Raw genomic sequence first — 14433 nt, forward strand, 5'->3', positions numbered from 1 at the left:
TTAAGTAAATTCTCCCATTGAATGGATAATAATCAGGATGAGATTTCTACCTAGATTATGCTTGTTTCTTTAACCCATTGAAGAGCTTTATTAATTTGTACTGGATGAGAAGTTAATCTGACATTAATAAGAGTCAGACTTAAAGAACATTTAAAACATATAATTCAATTTTATTATGTTCAAGAACACAGTCCTGTTTTGTTAGTGGAGTTCAAGGAGAGAAAGTTAGATTATGCATCTTTAGAAACTTATTTTTCGGCATACAAAACATTCACTTATAATTAGCTGTTCATTGTTTTGAGTACAAACTGTGCTGTTAAAATGGTGCTTGAAGCGGTGCTAACATTCACTTGCTCATCAGTAGAAGCAGTACTTTCTTCTTTGCACTATTGATTTGCTAACGAATCTGTTTTATATTATAATGGTATGAGTGCAAAGCCTGCCCAGCACTTCTAAAATACAATAAATCCTCAGAGTCCTTAAAGATGGGACACAACACCCTATTTATTCACTCTGCTCTCATTAAGCAGAGAGATTCCTATAATATGGCAATCACCCTTGTAACATGTTTAAGTTGTGATTTAAATTTAGCTTTATAAGGCACCTCCAGCAGATGTTTGAGCTTCTAACGCTATCTGTGGTGACTTTCACTTCTGCCCGACAAGCCTGGAATCTCTAATGAAAGTTTTTCAAAATAATAAGTCAGAGAAGAAGCACTAGAATAACCTGGAAGGTAGAAATTAAAGTGATTTTGGCTAATGCATCAGGTTAGAGAGTGCTCTAGTTACTGACTGCAGCCATTAGGTATTCCCCTCATGAAGGAAAGCCAGCTATTGATTTTTGAATTTGAATTTCTCTCAAAATAATTGATTTTTTTTTCTGCCATAGATACTTATCTCAGCTTATAAAACCCAGTGGAAGGGAAACCCCTCCTATTCTAGCAGCTGCCCGGTGTTTCGAATGATTTCCTTACACTTGCTAAGCCAGAAATGAGTCACATATAGTATCGATAAAACACATACTATTAATGAATCCATTGTGTATACATGTAGTGACAGTGTAACTCAGCCACAGCTAATGATGGATAAATTTACTTTAAATAAAGCATTTCCAAAATTTAGTTATTAGAATTTGTCTTCTGATTCTGTATTCTTACTTTTTTTCTTACACCACTCACAATGAAAAATGCACATAGAATATTGACTTAAAAGTAAATATGAGCTATATGAAAGAAATTAACACATGTATTGACCACTATCATTTTATTAATGTATTAGAGTAAGAACTATCATATGGATAAATTGAGAACTTTATTGAAGTTGGATCTTGGATGACAATGTCAAATAAGTAAAATGCACATGATTATGGAAATGTAATAACTTATTTTATCTGAAGTATTTTATAACAGTCCCAACTGGAACTTTGGAATTCAGTGCAGCACCAGTGTTAGCTACTTAGAGCCAGTACTAGAAGCTTCAGATTAAAGGGCAGGACTTCCAATAAGTCTTCCCTTGCTTACTTCAGACAATAGCTATAGGTTCCATGACATCTCCAGAGCAGCCACATTCTCTGTCAATTAGCCATCACTTAGAGATGTTTTGTCAGTTAAATGTAGGTTTGTGTGATAATTCCTTAGAACTAATTGTCTCACAGATCACAGGGCAGTTCTATTATTATGAGTAAAGTTTTCTTTTAGATAATAGAATTACAACAAAGCCTGGAGACTGTAGATATGAGCTTCTAGTGGCTGGGGTGTTTTTATAACATTGTGTATTAACCAACCAGGAAGTCCCATTGAACTTCAGTGTGTGGAGCTGAGGCTAGGGATGTGTTACAAGAGATGGATGAAACTGCTCCTACATGATTTAAATTCTTCATGCCCTCCACCCCCAGGGAGAGAAGCCTTCTGAGTACATACTTGGTCTTTGGTTGGACAGCCTCCATACTCAAGCTGTCGAGGAGTCGGCCCATTCTTACAACAACAGCATTCCCATCTCTAAGGAAATTTCAAGCAGTTTGAAACTCCTTGTCATAAGCTCAAGGTAAAAATTAAATAATTCTTTTACTCTGTCCCAAGGAAATACTAAAAACAAACAAATTAGATTTAGTGGATTTTTATTGTATACTTAAAATATGCTAGTTACCATTTTAACCATAAACCAATTAAAGTATCTACCTGTAAGAACCTCACTATAATGGAAGGCTTGAAGTAGGTAGGGAGCATTGATAGTAACCAAGTAAGGCAATAACTAGCAGAGAGAATTTCAAAACACTGGAAGAGTTATGCAGACATACCAAATAGGAGGGACCAGGGGGGAGGCTAGAAATTTGAAGAAGGTGATGGTCTACTTGAGAAATCTGTGGAGTGAGGGGGTGAGTGTGTGAGTGATGGGAATATTTGACAGAAAATGGCTCCAAGAATGGAGAATAATTCTTGAGACAAGAGAATGTTTAAATTTTGGTATAATATCGAAGAACAGGATGTTTTAAGTGGCTTTTTTAAAAATGTGGACTGAATTCATAGAAAGGTTAGAGTAAGGTCTTAGAATAAAATCAGTATGCTTTAAAATAATCACAATAGAAGGAGATCTTGCTATTTCAAAGGCACTGAAGATCTTCTAATAACAGAGGAGTAACAAAGTGGCTGTTGACTTCAGGTATTATTCAGGTTTTAGGTCACAAATCCCAGTTTTGCCATGGTAATGGTACCAAATAAAATAATTTTATATATTGAACTACCAAGATATAAAAGCTTTGAAGGAAAACTTGCCTCTAAAATGACTTACCATTATCATTGCTACAAATATATGAATCACATTTGTCCAAGTTGGAGAGTGAGAATATCAAGGTTAAAGCAGAAACTTTGATGAGGTATACATTAGACCTCATAAAAATCTCCTAACACAACATATTTTAAAGCTTACGGTTTTCTTTAATATTAAAACAGAGAAGGCAACACCCACACAACTCTTTGTATATATGCTGGTGCCTGCATGGGACCTTCACCCCTATGTTCTAGTGTCTTTGATATACAAAGGTACTCTTCAGACTACCAAAAGAGAAACGTAAACAACATTCCAGGCACAAAACCTTTGCTTACAATCTGTCTTGCCTTCAAAATATGCTAGGACAGCAGCATCACAAAGCTTGTGGGAGTCACCCACCTGCTTTGACTAAATGCCCGCTTCATGAGATGGAACCCATACCTGATACTACTTAAGTGACCAAGAACCAGAGACTAGATAGCACAGAGAATTTGGGTAAAATCAATTATTACCCACCTAAATACAATAAAATAACAATAAAATGACTCCTAATATCATTCTGCTATAGTCATAGATCAGTGCCTTACTCAGTCAGCATCAGAGAAGCTTCCTCCTACAGCAGATGGGAACAAATACAAAGACCCACATCCAGCCATTATGCAAAGAGTGAGACCTCGGAACACATAGCTGGAAATAGTATGTCTCCATCAATCCACGCTCCCCAACCCCAGAGCTCAGAGAACTCTGTAGAAGAGGAATTGGAGGCAGAAAGAGTGTAAGAGCTGGAGGGGATGGAGGACACCAGATATGTCTGCATCAGGTCTTCTGCATATATATTATCGCTTTCAGTTTAGCACTTACATGTGACTTCTGAATGTGTGAACAGTGGGTCTCTGACTCTTGTGACTTCTCTTGGGGCTCTTGGTTTTTGCTGGTTTGCCTTGTTTATCTTTGATGAGATAGTTTTTGCTTTATCTTATGGTTTATTTTGTTATGTGTGGTTGCTATCTCTTAGAAGCCCGTTCTTGTCTTTTTTTCTAATTAGAGCCAGAGAGGGAGTTGATCTGGATGGGAGGGGAGGTGGGGAGGAACTGGAAGGAGTAGAGGGAATGGAAACTCTGATCATGATATATTAAAAATATAGAAAAAAACAAAATCTCTCTCTCCTTCTCTCTCTCTCTCTCTCTCTCTCTCTCTCTCTCTCTCTCTCTCTCACACACACACACACACACAAACATGCACACACTAAAATAGTGTATTTTAAAGGTCTTGTTCATAGACAATAATTATTCTGCTGGTTGTTTTGTTGCTCTTTGAATTGATGGATACGTTTGGTATTTTATGAATAAACACTTTTTTACTTTATGGTTTTATCTAGCTCTATGTCAAGTCTGAATATAAAATGTATAGTATTAGTGAACTATTGGACAACTGCATCATATTAGAGAATGTTCCCTCCATATTAGCCTTGTCACAGAACTAAATATGTATCTGTGTATTCCATACCAAGCAAAAATTAGTTTATGTCTATCTGTTTCTTTCCAATTATATTTATTTTGAAGAGAGTGGGGAGAGCACACTTGTGCCATGGTGCATTTATGAAGGCCAGAACACCTGTAAGAGTCTCTTGTTCCACCATGGGTGTTTCAGTGACTGAACCCAGAGCTTCAGGCTTGGCAGTAAGGGACTTTATCCGATGAGCCATCTGACTGACCTTCCCCAAATGTTTGTGTATTGTTTTTGATCTACAAGTAAGTACTTTGATAGTCTATCCTTTCAACACACTCATGACTCCACCATGAAAACTATTATTTCAACAGAAATAAACAGAACATTAAGTACAGGCTTAAAGCATTCATATTTTCTTACCATGTATTAACTGTACATATTGGTAGGGTCCAGTGTGATAGTTCTGTATGTGCATACAACATGCACTGACCAAATCCAACTGCACCTGGTCTTTTTATTGATTAAATTTTTTTTTCATAATTTCATACACATACACAATGAGTACTGACCACTTTATCTCCACCCTTTCCCATCTCACTCCAACTCTTTTCACCCCATTCTCTTCTCTACAAATCTTTTTTCCACATTCATGAATATTAGTTTTGTGCTGTGCCCATCACATTTGGTCAAGGCTCTCTGTGTGATCATAGCTATAAAGCTATCTTTTTGTACTTGGTGGGCTCAGCAATGGATACACAACTGAAGACAATGACTCTCCATTTCCCAGAAACTGTCAATAGCCAATAATAGTTCAGCAATAAGGAGAAGGGCCTGATTTGTAACAAAACTAGTCTTGTGCTGGCTCTGCACAAATAATGAAGTTACTGTGAGTTCATGATTGCAATGGTTATGTGAAGTATAGAAGATGGCAGTTCAGCTCTTCACCCTATCTTCTTGTTTTTACATTCTTTCTGTCCTGTCTCTTGAAATATTTCCCCAATCTTAAAGGGGGTAGTATAAATGTCTTGGCCAGGGCTTTTTACTCTACTGTCACTTATTCTGAACATCTTGCCCCCTGTTTCTTTATTCTCCATCATTCACTGCAAAGAGAGGCTGAAAGTAGGAATTTGGTAATAGCTATTTAAAAGGTAGTTGAATGCTATGCCAATATAGTTACACAGCAGAAGTAGGTGTCTCCCTTTGCTTTTTTGCATCCCCAGGCATGGGCTATCAACTGGGCATATAATACCAGGCATGGGTTCTCTCACTAGGAATGGTCCTGAAATCTAATCAGAAGGCAGGTGATTACTCCAACAACAGTTACGTTACTATTGAGCAAGTGGGCACATCTTGCCTGAAAGGTTATTTTTATGATTTGTAGTGTTCTCAGTTGAGTAGGAAAAATAACTTCTAGAATTGGTTGAATATGAAAACACAACTTGCAAGCATCATCTTTAGGACCAAATGAAAGCAGTCCTAAGAAGAAAGTTAATAGTGCTAGGTGCCTACATTTACAAAGCTAGAGAGCTCTCAAATGAATAACTTAATGATGTACCTTAAGTCCTTGGAAAAAATTCAAACTACAAAGCAGTATATAGGAAAAAGTAATCAAGATGAGGGCATAAATTAATGTACTAAAATGGAAAAAATACAAAGAGTAAATAAAATGAAGAATTGGTTCTTTGTAAGAAGAAACAAAATTGACAAACACTTAGGCAAATTAACAAAAAGAGATAGAGAAGATACAAATTAATGAAGTTAGAAATGAAGGAGAGACATTATAACAGATACTGATGGTAGTCAGATGTGCTTTAAAAACCTATGTTCCAAGTTGGGAAATACAAAAGAAATAAATTTTCTAGATACATATAGCATAGCAAAATCAAATAAGATGAAAATACAATCAACAATGAGCTCCAAGAAGTAAAAAAGAATTTCCCATATAACAAATCCCAAGAACAGATAAGTTCACTGTAGAAATCAACTGAATTGTCAAAAAAAGTACACTCATACTATTCAAATTATTCAGTAAGAAAAACAGGAAAATAATGCTTTTAAATTCTTCTCATGAAGCCAGTTCTACTCTGAAACCTGGAAAAATATATAAGGACCAGATAAAGATATAACAACATTGACAAAAAAAAGAGGAGGAGGAAGGAAGGAAGGAAGGAAGGAAGGAAGGAAGCAAGGAAGGAAAGAAGGAAGGAAGGAAGGAAGGGAGGAAGGAAGGAAGGAAGAAAAGAAAGGAGGGAGAAAAATTACAGACTCTTCTTGATGAATATAGATGGAAAAATTCTCAGTAAAATCCTTGCATACCTAATCCAGTAGCACATTAAAGGATCATTTATCATGATTAACTTGGCTTCATTCCAGAGATACAGGTGTTGTTCAACATATACAAATCAATCAATATAATAATCACATAAACAGATGAAATCACATGGTTATTTTAATAGATACAGAAAAGGTCTTTGGCAAAATCTGACACTCTTGAAAATAGGTACAGAAAGGCTAGAGGTGGAAGCAGCATACTTCAGTGTAATAAAGGCTACATACAACAAGTGTATAGCCAACACCAAAAAAAATATGAAATGATCTCCTCTTGTCATGGATCAGAAGAGTTAATGTCATCAAAATAGCCATTTGACCAAAAGACATACATGAATTCAATACAATCCTGATCAATAGTGTAGGGCCACTCCTCAAAGATAGAGGAAAAATATCTTAAAATTCATATGGAAGCACACACACACATACACACACACACACACACACACACACACACACACATACACACTCAGCCAAAACAATCCTAAACAAAAATAATATTGCATGAGGTATCACCATTTCTGACTTCAAGTCATGCTACAGAGACATAGTAATGAAAACTTCATAGGACTTAAAAAATGGACACATAGATCAATGGAGTGGAATGGGGGTTTCAGAAATAAGTCTACACAAGTACAATTATCTTTTTTTTTTCCAAAGATGTCAAAAACATACAGTGGATAAAAGACAACTACTATAATAAGTAATGCTGGGAATATGGATATCAGCATGCAGAAAATAACACTAGATCCTGTCTTTAATCTTGTGCAAAACTCAACTCCAAAGACCAAGGACCTCAATAGAAGACTTTCTGAATAGGACTCGATAACACAGAAAATGAGACCAACAATCAACAAATGGGATCACATGAAACCAAAAGGCTTCTGTACTTAAACTGTCAATCCAATGAGAGGCAGGCCATAGAATAAGAAAAAAAAATCTTTGTCAGCTATTTATCTGACAGAGCATTAGTGTATAGAATAGCAAAAGTACTCAAAAATCTTAATACCAAGAAAAATATTAAAAATGACCTACAGAACTTAATAGAATTTTCAAAAGAAGAAATATAAATGCCTAGAAAACACTATAAAAAGTCATAAGTATTTTTAGCCATCAGAAAAGTGAAGATTAAAACCCTTTTAAGATTCCATCTCATCTTAGTCAGAATGGATATGATATGATCAAGAGTACCAATGGGGACAAGTCCTGGCATGGTTGTGGGGAAAGGTGAATTCTTATAAACTAATAGTAGAAGTGTAAACTAGTATAATTACTTTGCAAACCAGTCTGGAGGATTAAAAAAAGAACTCTAAAAATAACCTACTTTTATGTGATTTAGCTATAGCACTTTTGGGTGGGCATTCAAAGGACTCTTTATCATACTATGGAGACACTTACACAGCCATGTTCATTGCTGCTCTAGTTACAACAGCTAAGTAAGTTGAAGTGGCCTAAATGTCCATCAAGTGAAGAATGGATAATTCAAATGTAGTAAAAAGATACAATGGAGTTCTATATAGCTACAAAAAATGTGAAATTATAAAATTGAAGGTAAATGAATAAAACTGGAAAAGATACTGAGTTATCTGATCTCAAAGGAAAAATGAAAAATTCATGCAATCTCTCATATTCAGATCCCACCTTCCACTCTTTATTTCTGCTTGCTTAACTTAAAGTAACTGTGCGCACCTGGAGACTAGGAAGATGGCATTCAAGGGAATTCTTAGGGGGAGGAAAACAGTTGAAAATACATAAAAGGAAAGTAGGGAGCGGGGGTGCCAGAGACGGTAGGATTTAATCATGAAGGGGGTGCAGTGTTTGGGGAAATGAGAGGGCTAGAGGAGAGTGTATTAACAAAAATGAATGGTGTAGGAGAAAGTAATATGGACATCCACTACTTTGAAACTCAAATAAACAATACAAGGTAGAAATGAAAGAGTTACTCTACATGGCTAGACAGTGCTGCTCCAAGAAGCAGTGGGTTCCTGGGCAAAATTTACCCACTTTCCCTATCACTGTACCCTTCCCATTTCCTCCTGTCTCCTAGCCACCACTCTGTATTCATGATATCACTTTAGTTTCCACATATGAGTGACAGCGTATGGTAGTTTTCAGTCTTTACACAGTTTATTTCATGTAGTGTAAGATCTTCCAGCTCCACACACTTTGTAAGCAGTTGCCTCTAGACATCAATTCAACAAATACAATAAAAACTGTTCTAGTACTTAGCTTTGCAAATGGTCTTTTCTGATTGTTGCAGTGTATTCTTTCTTGATGACATGTTGCCATTACTGGAGGATAAATTTTACTTTAGAAAACTCTAAGGAAACTAGGTAAGATATTTATATCTATCTATCTATCTATCTATCTATCTATCTATCTATCTATCTGAAGAGTTAATTTAATTAATGTGAATTTTGGTAAAAAGTAATGATTGTATGTGATTTACTTGGTAATATGGCTTTAAATTGTTTTCTAAAACAATTGGAACTTGGCTTTATCATGTGAAGGATTTAGAATCTTCTATACATTCTGGCCTGCAACATAAGAAAATTTTGGAGTTTTAGTAAAATAATCACAGGTGTTATATTCAAAATTAGTTTTATCAACATGACATTAGAGATATATTTCACAAAGTTATTTATACTATCTAGTTGGTTATTGCTATGCTTATTTAAAAGTTGGTTATTTCTTCTATGGAACAATTAATTAATCAGAATAAACTGTGAGTAGTCTGATGACAATTCAGATTTTTATACAACACATACATAATTATATTCCTGGAAGTTGTGTTCTTTAGTTCCAGAGATGTTTAATTTCAGTCAGTTGATTTATTTATCGTCATTTTGAAGAGAACCACTCTTTATTTCATTTACCTTAATGTTATGGGCATATGTTCTTATTCAATCACATATTTGGATAATTAAGTCTGAAAGATGAAAATATGTAAAATTCTTTTCATTTCATCATAAATTTGGCTTTGTGTCAGCTCTGCATCAGACAAGATACCAGGCAATTCATAGAGAATAATATGGTCAAACTATGTTAGGTATCCTGAGAACTCCCATTAAATTTGTAAATAAGACAAAATGTCATGGAGTGGGAAGAAGAGGAAACAGCGTCCCATTTGCAGTTCTTGATCTCATTGGTAAGAGTTTAAAATCAGGAGCCGGGTGGTGGTGGTGCACACCTTTAATCCCAGCACTTGGGAGGCAGAGCCAGGTGGATCTCTGTGAGTTTGAGACCAGCCTAGGCTACAGATTGAGTTCCAGGAAAGTCGCAAAGCTACACAGAGAAACCCTGTCTCGAAAAACAAAACAACAAAACAAAACAACAACAACAACCAAGAGTTTAAAATCAGATGCAGAAGGGGACATCAAGACAGTTTATTAGAGTTAAAGAGAGCAAAGGACAGGACAGGTGAGGAGGAAACCTGGGCAGCAGCCGGGAGGAGGAGGCAGAGGAAGGAGAGGCAGAGGAAGCTACAGGTCTAGTGGAACACAGATGGAAAGAGTCCACCCTGCAGGCTGAAGTGGGTACACAGAAGAAGACAAAGAACTGTTTTGCTTAGGTCTTTGTTTCTTGTACTTTTCCTTGAAGAAACACGTAATTGTCTTTCTTTCAGAGTCATGTGTACCCTGGACATAAAAGCAGTGAGCCACCTTTCAACCGAAGAGGAAATATTTACCTTTAGTGTTATTTGGTTTAGCCTTTTCATCAGCTAAGAGTTGCTCGGGGTGGCCTGGAACCCAGGATGTATCTAGGATAAGGAGGGCTAACAACTAATTTAGCTTAATTCATCATGGTTATTTCACCTGCTCATCTTGTTAGCTTTGAGTCAGTGTGAAGTCCTTGTTGTTTGCTTACCTTTAATCTTATAATTAGTTACAAACATCTTGGAGAGATTTAATACTCCCTGAAAGATTATTGTTGAGTAATTTCTCACCAGGCCATGGAAGACTAGTCAGTGCTTTGAATGAACCACAAATAACCTGGCAATTGTCCACTGTAGTCTATGAAATATATATTTTTCCCATATCTATTTTCTTTATTAAGAATTTTTTATTCATTTTACAAACCAACCACAGATCCCCCTCTCATCCTCCTACCCCTGCTCCAGCTTCCTCCCCTAACTCACTTGCCATCTCCTCCTCTCAAAAGGTAAGGCCTCCTATGGGGAGTCAGCAAAGCCTGGTACATTCAGTTGAGGCAGGTCCAAGTCCTTCCCTCAGCATCAAGGCTGTCCCACTATGGGAAATGGGCTCCAAAACCCAACTCATGCACCAGGGACAGATCATGATCTTATTGACAGGGGGCCCCTTAAGCAGACCAAGCTACTTGATTCAGCTAGCCTGACTGGCAAGTGAGTCCCTGGGATCAACTTGCTTCTCTCTTCCTCTTGCTTCCAGCATTGGGGTTACAGTTTCCTACAATACCTGATCTTTACGTGAGTTTTGGGCATCAAAACCCTGGTGTCCAAGTTTGTAAGGCAAGCACTGTATTGACAAAGCCATCTCCCAACCCTCTTAGATTTTAAAAATTCATTCCTTTTCTATTGGATCTTATTGGCTCTTGATTATGGCATTTGGGTTAGAGAAAGCCTATATATGGCATCCTAACCCATAGGCATATGTCTCAAACGGTGAATGGAGGTAGATGATTACACAGGGTCCCTTTATCCCTCCTTATCCTGCCTAGCACCCGGTATTACAGGGGCACACATGGGTCTACTGTGCAGCCAACAACTGTTATTCTTCATACAGATTCACTGCTGTAGATAGCAGAGAAGAGAGAAAGAATATCTTATTGGGAATAACTGGAAAGTCTTAAAACAGCCTTAGAAGATTTTGTGTTTATGAGCATTAAAAGTCATGGGAGTATTATAAGCAAATAGGTAAGTTGGGAGGTTGTAGGAGGTATTTATAGACTGATGACTTGGTCTGTAAATGACAGCTTAATATGCTATGGATATTACAAGAGGCTCAGACTGGTAATATAATTTGGGCTGATTTTGTAGAGCACCCTGCTTTTCAAACATGGAATGGATTAAATATTGAAGAAAATTGAACTTGTGATAGCATTATAATTCTGTTTTGAAGAGATAAATATAATAAGATACACCAGAGCAAGGAGAGGTCAAAGACAGAAAGAAAGATAGGGGAAGAATGAACATTTAATACACATTTTTTAAAAACAAATGGCAGCTTCACAATGAAGGTTTTAAAGGTAGATTAATCAGTGTTTGGATAAACTTTCTCTCTCTGTGACAAGGTACCTGAGATAATCTACTTAAAAGTGGAATAATTTTATTGGCATATGGTTTCAGTCCATGATTGCTTGGTCCAATTGCTTCTGGGCCTGTGGCAAAGCAGCATATCATGGCAGCAAGATTCTAGCAAAGGAGGCCTGTCACTTCATGGTGGCTAAAAAGCAAAGAGAGTAAGACAGAAGAGATCCCCAGGAGCCCCGTGTCTCTTTGAAGGGCCTATTCCCAGTGCTTTACCTTCCTTTTCACTTTCTCTGTGTTCCACTACTTCCCCACAATGCTGCAGAATGGGGACCAAACTTTCAGCACATGGCCTTTGTGGAGCTTTTAAGATCTAAACCTTAGAAATCAACATCCGATTAGAAGTGAACGGTAATGCTGAATAAAAACAGAGGCTCAGAGGAGAACAGTAGTTAGGTGCATCTTGGTGTGATGTTTTTCATGAATATTGAGACTAAGCTTGCATATTCGATGCTGATAAAAAGAGGCTTTGGAGAGATCTCCTGATTCTACTCAGCTGGAGAACAATTTGAGAAATCAACATCCTAATATATGGACATGAAAAGACTGAACAAATATAAATAAAAAAATGAATGAATAAATAAATAAAGAGTGGGAGTAATGAAGGGCGAGGGTCTAGGAAAAGAGAGCCTGTGGGACCGGGAGATCCCAGCTGGATCAAGAACAGAAAGGAAGAACAAGGAATAGGAGACCATGGTAAAGGAAGACCACATGAGAAAAGGAAGAAACAAAGTGCTAAAGAGGCCCACAGAAATCCACAAAGATACCCCCACAATAGACTGCTGGCAATTGCCGAGAGACAGCCAGAACTGAACTACTCTGGTGATGGGATGGCCAAACACCCTAATAGTCGTGCCAGAAACCCCATCCAAGGACTGAGGAATCTGGATGCAGAGATCCATGGCTAGGCCCTGGATGGAGCTCCGGGAGTCTAATTAGCAAGAAAGAGGAGGGTTTATATGAGCGAGAATTGTTGAAACCAAGGTTGCATTAAGCACAGGGACAAATAGCCAAATGAATGGAAACACATGAACTATGAACCAAAGTCTGAGGGGCCCCCAACTGGATCAGGCCCTCTGAATAGGCGAGACAGTTGATTGGCTTGATCTGTTTGGGAGGCATCCATGCAGTGGTACCGGATCCTGTGCTCATTGCATAAGCTGTTGGTTTGAAACCTGGGACTTATGCAGGGACGCTTGGCTCAGTCTGGGAGGAGGGGACTGGACCTGCCTGGACTGAGTCTACCAGGTTTGATCTCAGTCCTTGGGAGAGGCTTTGCCCTGGAGGAGGTGGGAATGCGGGTTGGGCTGGGGGGAAGGGGAGGGGACAGGAGGGGGGAGAAGAAGGGAATCCGTGGCTGATATGTAGAACTGAATGGTATTGTAAAATAAAATAAAAGGAAATAAATAAATATATAAATAAATAAATAAATAAATAAATAAATAAATAAATAAATAAATAAAGTAACAACTAAATTTGGTTCTTCAGAAAAGTGGGGTCACAATGAAAAATTCTCCAATTTGGAGAAACAGATAGGGAGAGAAAATTCAACATTTACTAGAGCAGAGATTCATGAAAGGATGCCTCTGTGAAAACTAGTGTTGGGGAAGTAAAGCCTGTACCATAAGGGAAAAACTGGGAGATGGTCCCAGTGGACTATTTGAGAGTTAAAAACTACAAGGGCACAGCTATAGGGAGGCTTTCAAACTCTTTTGCATTTGCCTCAATGTCCTCCCAAGAGAAAAGTCCCCTCATGCTTCTTCTGTCAGGGAGAACAAAAAATAAACCATTTTGAAATGAACGAGAACAATCTCTTTTACATAAACAACTTTTATGTCAAGATGATCTCTTTACCAGGGCTTAATCCAGTGAAGATCTTCTCATAGCCTAAATTGCATGAGAATATTGACATGCCCAACTTTAAGCACGTCTAGCCATCTGTGCAACTTAGGAGGAACAGGAAAAGCACTAAGGCACACCCAAGTAGTTATATACACAAGTTATATACTAAGAATATACACAAGTTCTCCTAAAGCCTGAGACTCAATCACAGGGCCATCCCAGTGCTTCCTGCCACATTGTTAATGGCCCATTTCACTGTAGTTACTATTAATTTATTAGAAAAACTGAAGTGTATTAAACAGCTCCTATAATGACATGTCTACTTTTCAATAAAAAATTTACAAGGCATACTGAAAGTGCTACTTTCAATCACTTGTCATCCAAAAATTAAAAAACAAAAACAACAACAGAAAATCATTTGCACAAGAAAAAGCACCCGAACCAGTCAAATATGGCAAGAAGTTCAGAATTATCAGATCAAGAACTAAAAATAATCATCATGCAAAGGGTTAAAATGGAAAAAGTAAATGGCACACAATGGGTGAATGATGTGAGCAGAGAAGGAAAAGTTCTGAGAAACATTCTAAAGATGAGTTAAGGACAAATCAAACTGTAATGCTAATAAAAAATGTTCTTGATGAATTTTTTTGTAGACTGGGTACATTTGAAGAGATGATCTCTGAGCTTTAGGGTAAGGTAATAGATGTGTAAAACTGAAATGCAAAGAGAGAAAAGGCTGGAATAAAACACACCCAAGAACAA

General features: G+C 37.3%; 1 long non-coding RNA gene across 5 annotated transcripts in view; it reads left to right on the forward strand.

Moving 5' to 3' along the window:
• LOC121830178 (uncharacterized) overlaps positions 1-12443 on the forward strand; it is a 42224-nt gene extending 29781 nt beyond the window's left edge. For 4 of the 5 annotated variants that reach the window (XR_013052111.1, XR_013052110.1, XR_013052112.1 and 1 more), the window contains 3 exons: positions 1894-2042; positions 8803-8875; positions 10168-10577. This is a non-coding gene — a long non-coding RNA (uncharacterized LOC121830178). Of the gene's footprint in view, positions 1-1893; positions 2043-8802; positions 8876-10167; positions 10578-11305 lie in introns of those variants that run through there. The other variant, XR_013052113.1, reaches the window with a different exon arrangement.
• The last annotated feature ends 1990 nt before the right edge of the window (positions 12444-14433 follow it).

This window comes from Peromyscus maniculatus, chromosome 6 (genome assembly GCF_049852395.1).
Source record: "Peromyscus maniculatus bairdii isolate BWxNUB_F1_BW_parent chromosome 6, HU_Pman_BW_mat_3.1, whole genome shotgun sequence".
In the NCBI taxonomy this organism is placed as follows: Eukaryota; Metazoa; Chordata; class Mammalia; order Rodentia; family Cricetidae; genus Peromyscus; species Peromyscus maniculatus.